The sequence below is a fragment of the Podarcis muralis genome, chromosome 12, assembly GCF_964188315.1.
Source record: "Podarcis muralis chromosome 12, rPodMur119.hap1.1, whole genome shotgun sequence".
NCBI lineage: Eukaryota > Metazoa > Chordata > Lepidosauria > Squamata > Lacertidae > Podarcis > Podarcis muralis.
In genome coordinates, this window is record NC_135666.1 from 63,244,803 (window position 1) to 63,260,660 (window position 15,858).

Sequence of the window (15,858 nt, forward strand, 5' to 3'; positions counted from 1 at the left end):
GGGTTAATGTTGCATTAACACCAAAGAACACAACTTGAAATAAGCGACATCCAAGATTCTTGTTTCGATGTAGCTGGAACGCAAAACAACCTGTTTTGCTCTGTTTTAGCTTACTACACTTTGCTTTGCTATTTGTTGGTGAATGAACACCCAATGAAAAAATCCCAGCTTCTTCGTCTTGTTTCTATTGAGATGGAACCAAAACACGTATGCTTAATTTGGGCTGATAACAAACACTTCTCTGCGTGATTTTTGGGTGAATGTGCATTCGAATCCGAAAAGCAACAATTGCAAGTAAGCGCAATCAAAGCTTATTTGTCTTCTTTCTGCGCATATGGTAGCGAAAAGACGGTGTTTTGTCATTTGGGTCTCATTACATACACTTTGCAATTTCTGGGTTAATGTTGCATTAACACCAAAGAACACAACTTGAAATAAGCGACATCCAAGATTCTTGTTTCGATGTAGCTGGAACGCAAAACAACCTGTTTTGCTATGTTTTAGCTTACTACACTTTGCTTTGCTATTTGTTGGTGAATGAACACCCAATGAAAAAATCCCAGCTTGTTCGTCTTGTTTATATTGAGATGGAACCAAAACACGTATGCTTATTTTGGGCTGATAACAAACATTTCTCTGCGTGATTTTTGGGTGAATGTGCATTCGAATCCGAAAAGCAACAATTGCAAGTAAGCGCAATCAAAGCTTATTCGTCTTCTTTCTGCGCATATGGTAGCGAAAAGACGGTGTTTTGTCATTTGGGTCTCATTACATACACTTTGCGATTTCTGGGTTAATGTTGCATTAACACCAAAGAACACAACTTGAAATAAGCGACATCCAAAATTCTTGTTTCGATGTAGCTGGAACGCAAAACAACCTGTTTTGCTCTGTTTTAGCTTACTACACTTTGCTTTGCTATTTGTTGGTGAATGAACACCCAATGAAAAAATCCCAGCTTCTTCGTCTTGTTTCTGTTGAGATAGAACCAAAACACGTATGCTTAATTTGGGCTGATAACAAACATTACACTGCGTGGTTTTTGGGTGAATGTGCATTCTAATCCAAAAAGCAACAATTGGAAGTAAGCGCAATCAAAGCTTATTCGTCTTCATTCTGCGCATATGGTAGCGAAAAGACGGTGTTTTATCATTTGGGTCTCATTACATACACATTGCGATTTCTGGGTTAATGTTGCATTAACACCAAAGAACACAACTTGAAATAAGCGACATCCAAGATTCTTGTTTCGATGTAGCTGGAACGCAAAACAACCTGTTTTGCTCTGTTTTAGCTTACTACACTTTGCTTTGCTATTTGTTGGTGAATAAACACCCAGTGAAAAAATGCCAGCTTCTTCGTCTTGTTTCTGTTGAGATAGAACCAAAACACGTATGATTAATTTGGGCTGATAACAAACATTTCACTGCGTGGTTTTTGGGTGAATGTGCATTCTAATCCAAAAAGCAACAATTGGAAGTAAGCGCAATCAAAGCTTATTCGTCTTCTTTCTGCGCATATGGTATCGAAAAGACGGTGTTTTGTCATGTGGGTCTCATTACATACACATTGCGATTTCTGGGTTAATGTTGCATTAACACCAAAGAACACAACTTGAAATAAGCGACATCCAAGATTCTTGTTTCGATGTAGCTGGAACGCAAAACAACCTGTTTTGCTCTGTTTTAGCTTACTACACTTTGCTTTGCTATTTGTTGGTGAATGAACACCCAGTGAAAAAATCCCAGCTTCTTCGTCTTGTTTCTATTCAGATGGAACCAAAACACGTATTGTCAGGGGTTCAGGAGCAGAGGGACAGGAAAGGGAGGGAGTAGAGACCGAGGGAGAGGAATCAGAGGGAGAGGTCAGCGATGATAGCCATCCGAGGTCTCTAAGTCTCTCCAGCGAATCAGAGGATTCACAGAAAGGGGCTCCCGTGGTCAGAACTAGGGGGTTGCCAGAGGGAACACCCCAGGAAGGAGGGGCCAGAGGGGACTCAGAGAGCAGCAGCTGGAAATCGGGACCAGCTTCCCCACCGGAGAGCAGTAAGGGGGAGGAGTCCCAAGCATCGGCAGCAGGCAGCTTTCCGTCAGCGGAAGGAGATGAGTCAGGGTTAGCCACGCCTGCATCAGAGAGCGAGGAAACGGTCAAAAGGAAGGTCAGGGGCAGCGCGCGCGCGCCAAGTTCAAATGTACAAGAGGGGGGCGCAATGAGCAGCCCGGAGAGGGAGCCGGGTCCCAAAGCCCGCCGAAGAGAGGGGGAGGAGTCCGAAGGGTCCGCTTCCGAGGCGTCCAGGAAGGAAGGCACCCAGGGGGGTAGTAGGACCCAGAGGAGGAAGGAGAAACGTAGAAGGTGGAGTAAGGCTAGAGTCTTAAACTGGTGTACAGGGGGCGGAGACTCAGACGAGGCTTCGCTGGTCTAGGGTCTAGACGTAGAGACGCACGCTAGGGTTTGAAAATGGGAACTAAACTTCAATAAAGACTTTGTACAGCTCTGCTGGCTAGCGTTGGTCTTCTGTGAGCTGGGACCTGCAGGCAGTCTCTGACAGTAAGCCTCGTCTCACAGTTTCATCGGTTTTCTTCGCCTCAAGCATCGCTGCGGGAGCGAGGCAGGGAGGGCAGAAGACTGGTGCCTTGCGAGCTCACAAAAGTCAGGCGAGATGACTACAGAACAGAAAATAGCTTCCCTGGAAGAAGCGGTGACACAACTCAACGCTGAAATAATCGCATCCAGGAAGAGAGAGGAAGAAGCGGCAGCTGCCTGCAGAGATCTTCAAGCCAGGTTGGAAGGGCTTGTGAAGCAGGGGCTACCGGGACCCAGATCCGAGGGGATTGGGCTGGGGAAGCGAGGAGGCAGCATTGTATCTCATTTTGATGGGAATTTGCAGCAGTACCCCAATTTCCGAGCAGATGTGCTGTTTGCGCTGAAGCTGCTGGATAGAGACTTTAGAGATGAGCGGGAGAAAGTGGGGTTTATTTTGTCTCATCTGCATGGGGACGCGAAAGCATGGCTGCGCAATCTGTGGAGGGATAATGATCCAGCGCTCCAAAGCGCAGATGCATTCATTAAAGCAATGGACTCCTGTTTCTTATCTAACATAGACATTGACATTGCCCGGAAAGACATATTTGGGCTAAGACAAGGGAAAGCCAGCGTAAGGCAGTATCATTCCTGGTTTTTTGCATTGGTCAACGCGCTGAATTGGGATAAGGATTCTCCGCCAGTTAGAGACCTTTTTTTGGAGGGATTGAGCCCACAGATCAAGGATGAGATGGCACGGGGAGAGAGACCCACAACCACTCAGCAAGTGGTTGAAAGAGCGCTGTCGATTGGGGTGAGGCAGGAGGAACGCCCATGGAGCAAAGAAGAAGGGCGTTGGGGACGCACACCAGCGAGAGTGCCCTCCCTCTTGCCTAGAGAGGCAGCGCGTGCGCAGTCCACGCCTCCACAGGGAGGGGGCGAAGAGCAGATGGAAATTGGCGGTGCTAGGGCTCACTCAGCTAACAGAGCCTTAACACCGGGAGCAGTAAAACCGAAGCTGCCTAGAAGGAACAGGAAGTGCTATATATGTGAGAGTGAAGAGCACATGGCGAAAGAGTGTCCCCAGAGGATCCAAAAGCACACTGCAGCTTCAGTGACAGTAATGGAAGCAACTCAGCAGAGAGAACCACAGCAGGGAAACGACGAAGTCTGGCTGGAATAGGAGGCACTGGGGCCCAGCCAGACGAGTCAGTGAGGAAGTCCCCAGAGATTTTACAGCCCACAGACCCCCTCCCGCCCAAACCAGTGGTGCAGCTCACCGCATCGCTCCAGCTGCCCAATGGACTCACCTTAGAAGTGCCTATTACAATTGACTCTGGCAGTAATGCAGACTTTATAGGACTGGAGTTCATTCAACAACACAACATAGCGCTACTGCCAGCCACGCTGCCCCTGAAGGTTGTCACGGTGGATGGCAGGGAACTGCTAGGGGGGCAGGTGGTGCAGCAGACGCCGCCGATGGTGATGCAAATTGGGAATCACCGGGAGGTCATCAGCTTCAATGTCACCCAACTGTCGGACACGCCTGTAGTATTAGGCATGAGTTGGCTGCACAGGCACAGCCCAGCATTGGCTTGGTACCAGCGCCAACTGACTTTTGGATCCTCCTACTGTGCAGAACACTGCATTATACCCAGCCCAGAAGGGGAAGAGGAGGACACGCAGTTACAGTTGGGCACGCTGCAAGCAGTACCCCTCAAGTATGCGGAGTTTTTGGAGGTATTCTGCGAGAAGGAGGCGGACAAGCTACCTCCTCACAGACCCTATGATTGCAAGATTGACCTCCTGCCGGGGGCGACGCTGCCAACTGGGAAACTGTACTCCATGTCTGAGGATGAACTGCAGGAACTCAGGGAGTTCATAGATCACAATTTGAAGCGTGGGTTCATCCGGGAGTCTAAAGCGGTGGGAGGCAGTCCAGTATTCTTTGTGAAGAAGCGGGACACGCCCCAACGGAGGCTGGTGGTGGACTTCAGAATTTTAAATTCGAAAACCAAGCCCTCAGCTTTCCCCATGCCCAAGATAGACGACCTGCTCGCGACGGTGCGGAAAGGACGCGTTTTCACCAAGTTGGATCTACGTGGGGCGTACAACCTGATTCGCATGCGCGACGGCGACGAGTGGAAGACGGACATGTTCACGCCACTGGGCACCTACGAATACAGGGTTATGCCCTTCGGATTACAAAATGGCTCTCACACTTTCCAGGCTTTTATGCATCATGTGCTGGCGGGGCTCCTTTACAAGAAGTGCGTATGCTTCCTGGACGACATCCTGATATTTTCAGAATCGCGAGAGGCGCACGAGAGGGATGTCAGGGAAGTTCTGCAGAGACTGAAGGAGCACAGGCTGTACGCCAAGCTGGAGAAGTGCCAGTTCGACGTGACGGAGGTGGATTTCCTGGGCTACAAGTTGTCGGACAAGGGGCTCGCCATGGACAGCGCCAAGGTTCGCGCAGTTTTGGACTGGAAAAGCCCACGCAATCGGAAGGAAGTCCAGCGGTTTGTCGGCTTTGCCAACTTTTACCGCAAGTTCATCAAGGGATTTGCCATGCAGACAGCGGCCATCACCGACACGCTCAGCTCCAAGAAGAAGAAATTCATCTGGACGGAGCAAGCGGAGCAGTCCTTTCAGAAACTCAAGCGGCTCTTCGCGTCCGAAGAGCAGCTGCTGCATGTGAATCCCAGCAGACCCATGAGGGTGGAGACAGACGCCTCAGACAGAGCGGTGGGAGCTGTCCTGTTGCAACAAGACCAGCAGGGGGACTGGAGGCCGTGCGCCTTCTACTCGAGGAAGCTCAGCAAATCAGAGCAGAATTACACTATCTGGGACAGGGAGTTGCTAGCCATACATGCAGCATTCAAGGCATGGAGGCACTTCCTCATCGGAGCCAGACATACAGTGCAGGTCCACACGGACCACAAGAATCTGGAGTACTGGCGCACGGCTAGGTTCCTCAACCAGAGACACATTAGATGGGCAGAGTTCTTCGCGGACTTCGACTTCAAGATAGAGTACATTCCAGGCGACAACAACGTGATGGCGGATGCATTGTCCAGAAAGCCGCAATACCTTGAGGAGGCGGCACCGGCGGCGGCCAAGCACATTTTCGCACCGGAAGCGTGGGCATGCGCGTCGGCAACCGTGGACCTGGACGCCGTACGTCGCGCGCTGCGGGACGACCCCTTCGCACAGGCCAAGATGGAGGAGGTGCACAGGGGCACAGCGAGGGCCGACGAGTTCCAGATACGCGATGGGTTGCTCCTCCACAAGGGAGCACTCTACGTGCCGGGAGACGACCTCCGCGCAAGGGTCCTGCAGCAGCTACACGACGCTCCCACCGCCGGGCACTTTGGCAAAGAAAAGACTGTCGAACTAGTCGCCAGAGACTTTTGGTGGCCCAAGATGCGGGGGGAAGTAGCGGATTACGTCTCGAGATGTGACACCTGCCAAAGGGCCAAGTCAGTTCACAAACCGCCGGCGGGACTGCTGGAACCGCTGCAGACACCGTCTGAACCGTGGGAGAGGGTGGCCCTGGACTTCGTCACGGATCTGCCCAGCTCGAGGGGAAAGACAGCAGTGCTAGTGGTGGTGGACATGTTTACTAAAATGGCACACTTCATTCCGTGTGCGAAGGTAGCCACGGCAGAGCAGACCGCCAAACTGTTCATAGACCACGTGTTCAAAGTCCACGGTCTGCCACGGTCTATTCTCTCCGACCGGGGGCGACAGTTCATTTCGAACTTCTGGCAGAAGCTGATGGGCATCCTGAACGTCAAAGTCAATTTGGCGTCGGCGAGACACCCACAGACCAACGGGCAAGCAGAGAGGGTCAACGCCATCATGCAGCAGTACCTGAGATGCTACGCCAATCAGCAGCCCACGACATGGGTGGACTACCTGCCACTCACCGAGTTCGCTTACAACAATACGAAGCACGTGTCGACGGGGGTGACGCCGTTCTTCGCCAACAACGGGAGGCATCCCAGAACCTTCCCGGGTTTAGAGAGAGGGGGGGAGGGGGAGCCACAGGCAGCGGAAGCCTTAGCGTCGGAGTTGCAGGAGGTCCACGAACAACTCAGGAGGCAGTTAGAACTAGCAAAGCACGCATACAAGGTGCAGGCCGACAGACACAGAAGAGTTGGGGAAGACATACAGGTGGGAGACTGGGTCTGGTTAGCAGCGCAAGCAGTGCCGACCAGATCGTTAGCGAAGAAGAAGCTAGGACATAAGCAGCTAGGACCTTACCAGGTCCAGGCACAGGTCAATCCAGTGGCCTTCCGGTTGGCTCTTCCGGAAGGTTCCAGAATGCATCCGGTGTTCCATAGATCGGTGCTCACGCCCTACAAAGCACCTCATAGATTTCAGGAGCCAGACACAGCACCAGACCCGCTCAGAGAAGGGCCCAGAAAGGGGGGGTCGCCTAGGAGGGGGCACATCAACGAGGTCACAGAGATTTTAGACTCGAGATGGGGGGAAGAGGGAGTAGAATATCTCCTAGCCAGAGAGGGTACCCCGGCCAGTGCCAACAGCTGGGTACCGGACTATGCCTTGGAGGAGCCTCTGCTCAAAGAGGAGTTTCATGCCATCTTCCCGCACAGGCCCATGCCAGCAGAGTATTTCGACGACTGGCTCTTCACACCCACTCTTTCGGCCAGCACATTCCAGGGGTTCGCCTCGGACGAGGAACAGGCACCAGTTCCGAGCTCCCAGGTGGGTTCGCCACCGGGGTCTGCCTCAGACCACTCGTATTGGTGGGACGATCAACCAGAGGAGCAGTGGCGCAGGAAGTGGCTGCGGGGTCCTTGGCTGGGACCACCCGAAGAGGGGGAGGGGGGCGAGACGGACATGGACGTGTTGGGGGAAAACGTGGGGTTCGAGCACGGAGACAGAGAGATGGAGGCAGAGGAGAGCGAGGTCGACGAGTACATGGGGGACGAACTGTATCCTGCACGCACCCCCGCTACGACGGAGCACCCAGTACCCACACCGGGAGGAGGGGAGGGGGGAAGGGGGGGCTTCGAGGGGGGGATGGATGTCAGGGGTTCAGGAGCAGAGGGACAGGAAAGGGAGGGAGTAGAGACCGAGGGAGAGGAATCAGAGGGAGAGGTCAGCGATGATAGCCATCCGAGGTCTCTAAGTCTCTCCAGCGAATCAGAGGATTCACAGAAAGTGGCTCCCGTGGTCAGAGCTAGGGGGTTGCCAGAGGGAACACCCCAGGAAGGAGGGGCCAGAGGGGACTCAGAGAGCAGCAGCTGGAAATCGGGACCAGCTTCCCCACCGGAGAGCAGTAAGGGGGAGGAGTCCCAAGCATCGGCAGCAGGCAGCTTTCCGTCAGCGGAAGGAGATGAGTCAGGGTTAGCCACGCCTGCATCAGAGAGCGAGGAAACGGTCAAAAGGAAGGTTAGGGGCAGCGCGCGCGCGCCAAGTTCAAATGTACAAGAGGGGGGCGCAATGAGCAGCCCGGAGAGGGAGCCGGGTCCCAAAGCCCGCCGAAGAGAGGGGGAGGAGTCCGAAGGGTCCGCTTCCGAGGCGTCCAGGAAGGAAGGCACCCAGGGGGGTAGTAGGACCCAGAGGAGGAAGGAGAAACGTAGAAGGTGGAGTAAGGCTAGAGTCTTAAACTGGTGTACAGGGGGCGGAGACTCAGACGAGGCTTCGCTGGTCTAGGGTCTAGTCGTAGAGACGCACGCTAGGGTTTGAAAATGGGAACTAAACTTCAATAAAGACTTTGTACAGCTCTGCTGGCTAGCGCTGGTCTTCTGTGAGCTGGGACCTGCAGGCAGTCTCTGACACGTATGCTTAATTTGGGCTGATAACAAACATTACACTGCGTGATTTTTGGGTGAATGTGCATTCGAATCTGAAAAGCAACAATTGCAAGTAAGCGCAATCAAAGCTTATTCGTCTTCTTTCTGCGCATATGGTAGCGAAAAGACGGTGTTTTGTCATTTGGGTCTCATTACATACACTTTGCGATTTCTGGGTTAATGTTGCATTAACACCAAAGAACACAACTTGAAATAAGCGACATCCAAGATTCTTGTTTCGATGTAGCTGGAACGCAAAACAACCTGTTTTGCTATGTTTTAGCTTACTACACTTTGCTTTGCTATTTGTTGGTGAATGAACACCCAATGAAAAAATCCCAGCTTGTTCGTCTTGTTTCTATTGAGATGGAACCAAAACACGTATGCTTATTTTGGGCTGATAACAAACATTTCTCTGCGTGGTTTTTGGGTGAATGTGCATTCGAATCCGAAAAGCAACAATTGCAAGTAAGCGCAATCAAAGCTTATTCGTCTTCTTTCTGCGCATATGGTAGCGAAAAGACGGTGTTTTGTCATTTGGGTCTCATTACATACACTTTGCGATTTCTGGGTTAATGTTGCATTAACACCAAAGAACACAACTTGAAATAAGCGACATCCAAGATTCTTGTTTCGATGTAGCTGGAACGCAAAACAACCTGTTTTGCTCTGTTTTAGCTTACTACACTTTGCTTTGCTATTTGTTGGTGAATGAACACCCAATGAAAAAATCCCAGCTTCTTCGTCTTGTTTCTGTTGAGATAGAACCTAAACACGTATGCTTAATTTGGGCTGATAACAAACATTACACTGCGTGGTTTTTGGGTGAATGTGCATTCTAATCCAAAAAGCAACAATTGGAAGTAAGCGCAATCAAAGCTTATTCGTCTTCTTTCTGCGCATATGGTAGCGAAAAGACGGTGTTTTGTCATTTGGGTCTCATTACATACACTTTGCGATTTCTGGGTTAATGTTGCATTAACACCAAAGAACACAACTTGAAATAAGCGACATCCAAGATTCTTGTTTCGATGTAGCTGGAACGCAAAACAACCTGTTTTGCTCTGTTTTAGCTTACTACACTTTGCTTTGCTATTTGTTGGTGAATGAACACCCAATGAAAAAATCCCAGCTTCTTCGTCTTGTTTCTGTTGAGATAGAACCAAAACACGTGTCGCTTCCATATGTGAAGAAAGAAGACAAATAAGCTTTGATTGAGCTTATTTCTATTCGCAAGGTGTTTTTTTGGGTGTGCACTAGAATCACCTCCAAAGCAAAAAGGAGTTTTGGGTTCCATCTGTAGATGGAAGAAAAAAGAAGATGATACAGCTCTGATTGGGCTTATTTCCAATTGTTGTTTTTGGGGTTAGAAAGCACATTCACCCAAATATCAAACTGAAGTATGCTTGATTCTAGTGCACACCCAAAAAACACCTTGCGAATAGAAATAAGCTCAATCAAAGCTTATTTGTCTTCTTTCTTCACATATGGAAGCGAAAAGACGGTGTTTTTTTATTTTGGTCTCATTACATACACTTTGCGATTTCTGGGGTATTGTTGCATTTTCACCAAAGAACGACTTGAAATAAGTGAAATCCAAGATTCTTCTTTCTAAGTAAATGAAACCCAAAACATCCTCTTTTGCCTAGTTTAGACTTATTACACTTTGCTTTGCTAATTGTGTGTGAATGAACACGGAAATAACAATTAAAGCTTATTCGTGCTCTTTCGATTGAGATGGAACCAAAGCAGCTATGCTTGATTTGGGCTGCTGACAAACATTTAACTGCGAGTTTTTGGGTGAATGCATTCTAACCCCAAAAACAGCAACGGGAAATAAACCCCATCACAGCTTTATCATCTTCTTCTTATGTAGATGGAAACCAAAACTCCTTTTTGCTTTGGTTGGAGGTGATTCTAGTGCACACCCAAAAAACACCTTGCGATTAGAAATAAGCTCAATCAAAGCTTATTTGTCTTCTTTCTTCACATATGGAAGCGAAAAGACGGTGTTTTTTTATTTTGGTCTCATTACATACACTTTGCGATTTCTGGGGTATTGTTGCATTTTCACCAAAGAACGACTTGAAATAAGTGAAATCCAAGATTCTTCTTTCTAAGTAAATGAAACCCAAAACATCCTCTTTTCCTAGTTTAGACTTATTACACTTTGCTTTGCTAATTGTGTGTGAATGAACACGGAAATAACAATTAAAGCTTATTCGTGCTCTTTCGATTGAGATGGAACCAAAGCAGCTATGCTTGATTTGGGCTGCTGACAAACATTTAACTGCGAGTTTTTGGGTGAATGCATTCTAAACCCAAAAACAGCAACGGGGAATAAACCCAATCACAGCTTTATAATCTTCTCATGCAGATGGAACCCAAAGCTCCTTTTTGCTTTGGTTGGAGGTGATTCTAGTGCACACCCAAGAAGCACCATGTGAATAGAAATAAGTTCAATCAAAGCTTATTTGTCTTCTTTCTTCACATATGGAAGCGAAAAGACGGTGTTTTGTTATTTTCGTCTCATTACATACACTTGGCGATTTCTGGGCTAATGTTGCATTTTCACCAAAGAACACTTGAAATAAGTGAAAGCCAAGATTCTTCTTTCTAAGTAGATGAAACCCGAAACATCCTCTTTTGCCTAGTTTAGACTTATTACACTTTGCTTTGCTACTTGTGTGTGAATGAACACGGAAAGAACAATTAAAGATTATTCGTGCTCTTTCGATTGAGATGGAACCAAAGCAGCTATGCTTGATTTGGGCTGCTAACTGCGATTTTTGGGTGAATGCATTCTAACCCCAAAAACAGCAACAGGAAATAAACCCAATCACAGCTTTATCATCTTCTTCTTATGCAGATGGAACCGAAAACACCATTTTTATTAGGTTAGGGGTGATTCTGGTGCACACCTATAAAACACCATGCGAATTGAAATAAGCCCAATCAAAGCTTATTCGTCTTCTTTCTACACATATGGAAGCGAAAAGCCGGTGTTTTGTTATTCTCGTCTCATTACATGCACTTTGCGATTTCTGGGTCAATGTTGCATTAACACTAAAGAACACAACTTGAAATAAGCGAAAGCCAGGATTTTTCTTTCTATGTAGTTGGAACTCAAAACATCCTCTTTTTCCTAGGTTAGACTTATTTGCTTTGCTATTTGTTTGTGAATGAACACGGCCGCAGTATGTAATGAGACCAAAATAACAAAACACCGTCTTTTCGCTTCCATATGTGAAGAAAGAAGACAAATAAGCTTTGATTGAACTTATTTGAATTCGCATGGTGCTTCTTGGGTGTGCACCAGAATCACCCCTAACCAAATAAAAATGGTGTTTTCGGTTCCATCTGCATAAATGTTTGTTAGCAGCCCAAATCAAGCATAGCTGCTTTGGTTCCATCATAATCGAAAGAGCACGAATAAGCTTTAATTGTTCTTTCCGTGTTCATTCACACATAATTAGCAAAGCAAAGTGTAATAAGTCTAAACTAGGCAAAAGAGGATGTTTTGGGATTCATTTACTTAGAAAGAAGAACCTTTGATTTCACATTACAAGTTGTGTTCTTTGGTGAAAATGCAAATTAGCCCAGAAATCGCAAAGTGTATGTAATGAGACGAAAATAACAAAACACCATCTTTTCGCTTCCATATGTGAAGAAAGAAGACAAATAAGCTTTGATTGAGCTTATTACAATTCGCAAGGTGTTTTTTGGGTGTGCACTAGAATGACCTCCAACCAAAGCAAAAAGGAGTTTTGGGTTCCATCTGCATAAGAAGATGATAAAGCTGTGATTGGGCTTATTTCCAATTGTTGTTTTTGGGGTTAGAAAGCACATTCACCCAAAAATCAAACTGAAGTGTATGTTATAAGCCAAAATCAAGCATAGGTGTTTTAGTTCCATCTCAATGAAAAGAAGACGAATAAACGGATCACTCAGCCACAAGTAGCAAAGCAAAGTGTAATAAGTCTAAACTAGGCAAAAGGGGATGTTTTGGGTTTCATCTACTTAGAAAGAAGAATCTTAGAAAGAAGAACCTTTGATTTCACATTACAAGTTGTGTTCTTTGGTGAAAATGCAAATTAGCCCAGAAATCGCAAAGTGTATGTAATGAGACGAAAATAACAAAACACCGTCTTTTCGCTTCCATATGTGAAGAAAGAAGACAAATAAGCTTTGATTGAACTTATTTCAATTCGCATGGTGCTTCTTGGGTGTGCAGCAGAATCACCCCTAAACAAATAAAAATGGTGTTTTCGGTTCCATCTGCATAAGAAGATGATAAAGCTGTGATGGGGTTTATTTCCCGTTGCTGTTTTTGGGGTTAGAATGCATTCACACAAAAATCGCAGTTAAATGTTTGTTAGCAGCCCAAATCAAGCATAGCTGCTTTGGTTCCATCTCAATCGAAAGAAGACGAATAAACTTGGATTGTTTCATTCGGTGTTCACTCAGCCACAAGTAGGAAAGCAAAGTGTAATAAGTCTAAACTAGGCAAAAGAGGATGTTTTGGGTTTCATCTACTTAGAAAGAAGAATCTTGGATCTCACTTATTTCAAGTTGTGTTCTTTGGTGAAAATGCAAATTAGCCCAGAAATCGCAAAGTGTATGTAATGAGACGAAAATAACTAAACACCGTCTTTTCGCTTCCATATGTGAAGAAAGAAGACAAATAAGCTTTGATTGAGCTTATTTCAATTCGCATGGTTTTTTTGGGGTGTGCACTAGAATCACCTCCAACCAAAGCAAAAAGGAGTTTTGGGTTCCATCTGCATAAGAAGATGATGATAAAGCTATGATGGGGTTTATTTCCCGTTGCTGTTTTTGGGGTTAGAATGCATGCACCCAAAAATCGCAGTTAAATGTTTGTTAGCAGCCCAAATCAAGCATAGCTGCTTTGGTTCCATCACAATCGAAAGAAAACGAATAAGCTTTAATTGTTCTTTCCGTGTTCATTCACACATAATTAGCAAAGCAAAGTGTAATAAGTCTAAACTAGGCGAGAGGATGTTTTGGGATTCATTTACTTAGAAAGAAGAACCTTTGATTTCACATTACAAGTTGTGTTCTTTGGTGAAAACGCAAATCGCAAAGTGTATGTAATGAGACGAAAATAACAAAACACCGTCTTTTCGCTACCATATGTGAAGAAAGAAGACAAATAAGCTTTGATTGAGCTTATTACAATTCGCAAGGTGTTTTTTGGGTGTGCACTAGAATCACCTCCAACCAAAGCAAAAAGGAGTTTTGGGTTCCATCTACATAAAAAGAAGATGATGAAGCTCTGATTGGGCTTATTTCCAATTGTTGTTTTTGGGGTTAGAAAGCACATTCACCCAAAAATCAAACTGGTGTATGTTATAAGCCAAAATCAAGCATAGCTGCTTTGGTTCCATCTCAATCGAAAGATGACGAATAAACTTGGATTGTTTCATTCGGTGTTCACTCAGCCACAAGTAGGAAAGCAAAGTGTAATAAGTCTAAACTAGGCAAAAGAGGATGTTTTGGGTTTCATCTACTTAGAAAGAAGAATCTTGGATTTCACTTATTTCAAGTTGTGTTCTTTGGTGAAAATGCAACTAGCCCTGAAATCGCAGTGTATGTAATGAGACGAAAATAACACCGTCTTTTCGCTTCCATATGTGAAGAAAGAAGACAAATAAGCTTTGATTGAACTTATTTCAATTCGCATGCTTTTTTTGTGTGTGTGCACTAGAATCACCTCCAACCAAAGCAAAAAGGAGTTTTGGGTTCCATCTGCATAAGAAGAAGATGATAAAGCTGTGATTGGGTTTATTACCTGTTGCTGTTTTTGGGGTTAGAATGCATGCACCCAAAAATCGCAGTTAAATGTTTGTTAGCAGCCCAAATCAAGCATAGCTGCTTTGGTTCCATCTCGATCGAAAGAGCACGAATAAGCTTTAATTGTTCTTTCCGTGTTCATTCACACATAATAACAAAGCAAAGTGTAATAAGTCTAAACTAGGCAAAAGAGGATGTTTTGGGATTCATTTACTTAGAAAGAAGAATCTTGGCTTTCACTTATTTCAAGTCGTGTTCTTTGGTGAAAATGGAACATTAGCCCAGAAATCGCAAAGTGTATGTAATGAGACGAAAATAACAAAACACCGTGTTTTCGCTTTCATATGTGAAGAAAGAAGACAAATAAGCTTTGATTGAGCTTATTTCTATTCGCAAGGTGTTTTTTTGGGTGTGCACTAGAATCACCTCCAACCAAAGCAAAAAGGAGTTTTGGGTTCCATCTGTAGATGGAAGAAAAAAGAAGATGATACAGCTCTGATTGGGCTTATTTCCAATTGTTGTTTTTGGGGTTAGAAAGCACACTCACCCAATAATCAAACTGAAGTGTATGTTATAAGCCAAAATCAAGCATAGGTGTTTTAGTTCCATCTCAATGAAAAGAGGACGAATAAACTTGGATTGTTTTATTCGGTGTTCACTCACCCACAAGTAGCAAAGCAAAGAGTAATAAGTCTAAACTAGACAAAAGAGGATGTTTTGGGTTTCATCTACTTAGAAAGAGAAATCTACTTAGAAAGAAGAATCTTGGATTTCACTTATTTCAAGTTGTGTTCATTGGTGAAAATGCAACATTAGCCCAGAAATCGCAAAGTGTATATAATGAGACCAAAATAACAAAACACCGTTGTCAGGGGTTCAGGAGCAGAGGGGCAGGAGAGGGAGGAAGTAGAGACCGAGGGAGAGGAATCTGAGGGAGAAGTCAGCGAGGGTAGCCATCCGAGGTCTCTAAGTCTCTCCAGTGAATCAGAGGATTCACAGAAAGGGGCCCCAGTGGTCAGAGCCAGGGGGTTGCCAGAGGGAACACCCCAGGAAGGAGGGGCCAGAGGGGACTCAGAGAGCAGCAGCTGGAAATCGGGACCAACTTTCCCACCGGAGAGCAGTAAGGGGGAGGAGTCCCAAACATCGGCAGCAGGCAGCCTTCCGTCAGCGGAAGGACATGAGTCAGGGTTAGCCACGCCTGCATCAGAGAGCGAGGTAACGGTCAAAAGGAAGGTCAGGGGCAGCGCGCGCGCGCCAAGTTCAAATGTACAGGAGGGGGGCGCAATGGGCAGTCCGGAGAGAGAGCCGGGTCCCAAAGCCCGCCGGAGAGAAGGGGAGGAGTCCGAAGGGTCCGCTTCCGAGGCATCCCGGAAAGAAGGCACCCAGGGGGGTAGTAGGACCCAGAGGAGGAAGGAGAAACGTAGAAGGTGGAGTAAGGCTAGAGTCTTAAGCTGGTGTACAGGGGGCGGAGACTCAGACGAGGCTTCGCTGGTCTAGGGTTTAGACGTAGAGACGCACGCTAGTGTTTGGAAATGGAAACTAAATGCCAATAAAGACTTCTGTACAGTTCTAATGGCTAGCGTTGGTCTTCTGTGAGCTGAGACCGGGAGGCAGTCTCTGACAGTAAGCCTCGTCTCCAGTTATCATCGGTTTTCTTCGCCTCAAGCATCGCTAAGGAAGCGAGGCAGGGAGGGTG